This window comes from Leuciscus leuciscus (genome assembly GCF_965113295.1).
Source record: "Leuciscus leuciscus genome assembly, chromosome: 11".
NCBI classification, from domain to species: Eukaryota; Metazoa; Chordata; class Actinopteri; order Cypriniformes; family Leuciscidae; genus Leuciscus; species Leuciscus leuciscus.
Window position 1 is genome coordinate 1,059,967 of NC_138735.1, and position 6,000 is coordinate 1,065,966.

The following is a 6,000-nucleotide window of genomic DNA, read 5'->3' on the forward strand; positions in this document are numbered from 1 at the left end:
TCCTCTCTTGCTTGAAATCCTTCACATGACATGAAAAACACCATTATCCTTATGAAGTGGGTGTAAAGCTGGCATAAAGCTGGTGTAAAGTAGGCGTAAAGCTGTCGTAAATGGCATAAAGCTGGTGTAAATGGCGTAAAGCTGGTGTAAATGGCGTAAAGCTGGTGTAAGTAGTGTAAAGCTGGTGTAAAGCTGACGTAAAGCTGGTGTAAAGCTGACGCAAAGTCGGTGTAAAGCTGGCGTAAAGCTGGCATAAAGCTGGCATAAAGCTGGCGTAAATGGCGTAAAACTGGTCTAAATGGCGTAAAGCTGGCGTAAAGGTGGTATAAATGGCGTAAAGCTGGTGTAAAGCTGGTGTAAATGGCGTAAAGCTGGCGTAAAGCTGGTATAAATGGCGTAAAGCTGGCATAAAGCTGGTGTAAAGCTGGTGTAAAGTTGGTGTAAAGCTGGCGTAAAGCTGACGTAAAGCTGGTGTAAAAAAACTGATGTAAATGGCGTAAAGCTGGCATAAAGCTGGCTAAATGGCGTAAAACTGGTGTAAATGGCGTAAAGCTAGTGAAAGGTGGTGTAAAGCTGGTGTAAATGGCGTAAAGCTGGTGTAAATATATTACGCGAATATATCGGATGTGTGTCTAACGTTACCTTTGAGTGCAGGTGAGGACACGTTCGAGCTGCATTCTGTGCAGTTAGAGTTGGACTCGGTGGAAAAGCAGATCCGCGACCTACTAGAGAGACAAGCCGAGCTGCGAGAGCGGCGATCAGCGCTTGAAACATCAAGTGCCGATGCTCACAAGTCAGTGGTTTGTAACCTTTTGACTCCGACCTCGTCTACTCCGTGTGTTTCTCTGCACAGGACGCGAGCAACCAGGACGCGATCATCCCTGGTTTCATTCACTCCGGCACCGACACAACACCACGGACCCTGGGTGATCCCACAGCGGAAGACGCGACCCAGGACCAGAGCAAGGACCTCTCCGCCCCTCCCGGCCTTCGAGATCTCCACCCGGAACCGCTTCTCCCCTCTTCGCGAGACGGGACGCGACGCTGTGATCATCGGCACTTCCATCGTCTGGCATGTACACACTACCTCAGGTAAAGGTAAGGTGCGCACTCACTGCTTTCCTGGTGCTCGTGTTCTTGATGTGGCTGAGCAGGTCCCCGAGATCCTGAATGGTGACGATCGGGTCGGAGCTGTCGTGCTGCACGCGGGAACGAACGACATCAGGCTGCAGCAGACGGAGGTTCTGAAGAAGGACTACAGGAGCCTGATCGAGACGGTACGCAGCACATCGCCTGAAACAACGATCATCGTGTCTGGACCGCTTCCCACGTACCGACTAGGACATGAAAGATTCAGTAGATTATTTGCTCAAAATGAATGGTTAATGTCATGGTGTAATGAACAGAGACTGCTCTTTGTAAATAATTGGAATCTGTTCTGGGAGCGACCTAGGCTCTTCCGTGCTGATGGACTTCACCCCAGCAGAATCGGAGCGGCTCTTCTGTCGGACAACATCTCCAAGGCGTTGCACACCATATGACTAGTAAGTCAAAGTCCAAATCACACTCTTTGCTGTCCAAACTTAATTGATATAAGTACCAATGTAGAACATTATATTGAAACTGTGTCTATTCCTCGTTTAGTGAGATCAAATATTAAATCTACTGTAGGATCTAAGAAAAATCTAATTGTGATTAAACCAGAAAATCTCAATATTAGTGAACAAAAACAATTTATAAAGCTAGGTCTTCTAAACATTAGATCGCTCACACCTAAGGCAGTTATTGTAAATGAAATGGTCACAGATAATAGTTTCGATGCACTTTGCCTTACTGAAACCTGGCTTAAACCAAATGATTATTTCGGTATTAATGAGTCTACTCCTCCTGGATACTGTTATAAGCATGAGCCCCGTCTGATTGGTCGTGGCGGCGGTGTTGCAACAATCTATAGAGATATTCTTAATGTTACTCAAAAAACAGGTCACAGGTTTAATTCGTTTGAAGTACTTGTACTAAATGTTACACTCTTAGATGTAAGAAATAAATCCCTATTATCTCTAGCCTTGGCTACCGTATATAGACCGCCTGGGCCTTACGCTGATTTCCTAAAAGAGTTTGCAGATTTTCTCTCAGACCTATTAGTCAATGTCGATAAAGCATTAATGGTTGGAGATTTTAACATACACGTAAATAACACAAATGATGCGTTAGGGGCTGCGTTTACAGATTTATTAAACTCCTTTGGGGTCAAGCAAAACGTCACTGGTCCCACTCATCGTCTTAATCATACGCTAGATTTAATTATATCACATGGAACCAATCCAACCGATATAGATATTATACCGCAAAGTGATGATGTCACTGATCATTACATGGTCACTTGCATACTACGTACTGCTGAAATTTGTCATGTTGCGCCACGTTATCGACCAGGCAGAACAATCCTTCCAACCACTGTAGATAGATTCTTAAATAGCTTACCTGATCTATCTCAGCTGCTCAGTGAACCCAAACAAACGGATGAACTAGAAGGAAATGACTAGCACTATGAGCACCATTTTCTCTAGTACATTAGACATCGTTGCACCAATTAGATTAAAAAAGGTTAGAGAGAAAACTAAAGCGCCATGGTATAACAGTGCTACGCATGTTATCAAGAGAGAAACTTGTAATTTAGAGCGTAAATGGAAACAAACTCATTTAGAGGTCTTTAGAATCGCGTGGAAAGACAGTATGTCATATTGTAAAAAGGCCCTAAAAGCAGCCAGGGCTGAGCATCTCCGCAAACAATCCAAGGTTTTTATTTAACACCGTGGCTAGACTAACAAATAAGCAGACGTCACCTGAGCAAAATATACCGTTACAATGTAGTAGTAATGATTTTATGAATTTCTTCACTGAGAAAATAGAAAGCATCAGAAACACAATTGTAAATGTACAATCTTTAATGGTGTCTTATGATTCAGCCTCAATTATCGCCCCTCAAGAACAACTACACCGCTTTACAACTATAGGACAGGAAGAGCTAAATAAACTTATCATTGCATCTAAACCAACAACATGTTTATTAGATCCAATACCCACTAAACTACTGAAAGAAGTGTTACCTGTAGTGGAAGAGCCTCTTCTCAATATTATTAACTCGTCTTTATCTTTAGGTCATGTTCCGAGAATATTCAAGTTGGCAGTTATAAAACCTCTTATTAAGAAACCGCAATTAGATCATAATAACATAGCAAATTATAGACCCATTTCAAATCTACCATTTATGTCTAAAATACTAGAAAAAGTTGTGTCCGCTCAATTGTGCTCTTTCTTGCAAGAAAATGATATCTATGAAAAATTTCAGTCAGGATTCAGGCCACATCATAGCACAGAAACTGCGCTCGTTAAAATTACAAATGATTTACTTCTAGCTTCTGACCAAGGCTGTATCTCAATACTAGTTTTACTCGATCTTAGCGCTGCGTTCGACACTATAGATCACAAAATACTCTTAGATCGACTACAAAACTACATTGGTGTTCATGGACAGGCATTAAGCTGGTTTAGATCGTACTTATCAGACCGCTACCATTTTGTCTGTTTAAATGGGGAAAAATCGAAGATAACGTCAGTAAACTATGGAGTGCCGCAAGGATCTGTGTTAGGCCCTCTGCTATTCTCAATATATATGCTGCCACTTGGTAATATGCCACTGTTATGCTGATGACACTAAATTATATATTTCATCACGACCAGATGAAAACAATAAATCATCTAAATTGACAGAGTGTGTTAAAGATATAAAATACTGGATGACGTGTAATTTTCTGCTATTAAATTCAGATAAAACGGAGGTATTACTTATGGGTCCAAAAAACTGCCCACAAAACCTCTTACAATGCAACTTCAATTTAGAAGGATGTCCTGTTACTTTATCCACTAAAGTAAAAGACCTGGGTGTTATACTAGATCGCAACTTGTCTTTCGAAAATCATATTTCATATGTTACAAGAACAGCCTTTTTCCACCTTAGAAACATTGCTAAGCTACGTAATATGCTATCTGTCTCTGATGCTGAAAAGTTAGTTCATGCATTCATGACCTCGAGACTAGATTACTGTAATGCTTTATTAGCTGGTTGTCCTGCATCCTCAATAAACAAGCTACAGTTAGTCCAAAATGCAGCTGCTATTCTTACTAGGTCAAGAAAATATGATCATATAACACCAATTCTAACATCTCTACACTGGTTACCTGTTAAGTTCCATATCAATTACAAAGTATTACTAATGACCTATAAAGCCCTAAATGGTTTAGCTCCTGGGTATTTAACGGAACTTCTATCGCCCTACAATCCATCGCGCTCTTTAAGATCACTAAATTCGAGGCTTCTGGTCATTCCTAGGATATCTAAGACCACTAAAGGAGGGAGGGCGTTTTCACATTTAGCTCCTAAACTCTGGAATGGCCTTCCTGATATTGTTTGAGGCTCAGATTCGCTGTCCCAGTTTAAAACTAGATTAAAGACGCATCTCTTTCTGTAAAGCTGCTTTGAGACAATATGTATTGTGAAAAGCGCTATACAAATAAATTTGAATTGAATTGAATTGAATTAAATGGCGTAAAGCTGACGTAAAGGTGGTATAAATGGCGTAAAGCTGGCATAAAGCTGGCCGTAAAGCTGGCCGTAAAGCTGGCGTAAAGCTGGTGTAAAGCAGCTGCCGGGCGCTGCACAGTGGCGACCAGCAGTACAGGCTGTCTGTCTCGTCCTTTTGTTTGTTTGATTAGTTGTTTGTTGCGATCATTTTTTGGTACAAACCATTATTAGATGCACTGTCTTACAGACCGTTACCGTAAGTCACTATGAGTCGTGTATGTGAGCTGGCTTTAATAGTCGGGTCGATACTGTTTGTTATCAGCGTGGCAAGTGAACCGGCCAGCAACGCGGAGTCACATGTACGCTACAACAGAGAGTTTCTCTTACAACTGAGTGCCTATGCGGGCGACTGGAATCATACCGATGTTAACATACCCACGGAGAAAACAAGAACTTTCAATGACGAGGAACACAAGAGAAAATGAGGGAAGAGGGGAGGAGTGCGCCAAAGACTCAGGAAGAGGAAAACCAAAGTTCCACTTCCAACTATCATTCTCTCAAACGTCCAATCGATAAAAAGAAAAGCAGACGAGTTGCGAGTAAACACTCGTTACCTGCATGAATATAGGGAAGCCTGTGTTTTAGCCTTCTCTGAAACTTGGCTTAATGATACCGTGCCAGACTCCGAAATTTGTCCTGACGGATTTAGTATAGTACGCTTGGACCGATGCAGCAAGGCTACAGACAAGGAACCCAGTGTGCGTCAGATGGTGCTTAACAACTGTGGTAAGAAAAAAGATCTGCACTTCTGATATTGAACTTTTATCAGTTTCTATGCGCCCCTCGTATATATTCCCAGTGAATTCCCACAAATGTGTCTGACTGTTGTCTATATACATCCAAGAGCAGACATAAACAAGGCAGCAGACTTTATTTTTAATATCACCCAATAATTGGATGAAATTTCACCAGATGCACCTAATGGGGGACTTTAATAACTGTACCCTAAAAAAAACTCTGTCTACCTATTCGCAGTGTGTCACCTCTCCAACACAAAAACATAAAATCATCGACTCATGCTCCATCCCCAAGGCATACTCATCCAGTGCCAGAGCCCCCCTAGGTGGCCTAGATCACAACACAGTCCTTCTAAGACCCACTTAAAAACAGGTTTTGAAAAGGGTTAAGCCTGTGGAAAAGCAGATCCAGGTGTGGGATGAGGACAGTGTAGAGATGTTGAAAGGATGACTCTTCAGCTGACTTGCATGAACAGACAGAGGCTATCTCGGGCTACATAGACTTTTGTGTGAGTGCAGTCATTTCAATTAAGACCATCAAGGTGTACCCAAACAATAAACTGTGGGTGACAAAAGAACTAAAAGACATACTAAATGAGAAAAAGAGAGTCTTCGCTT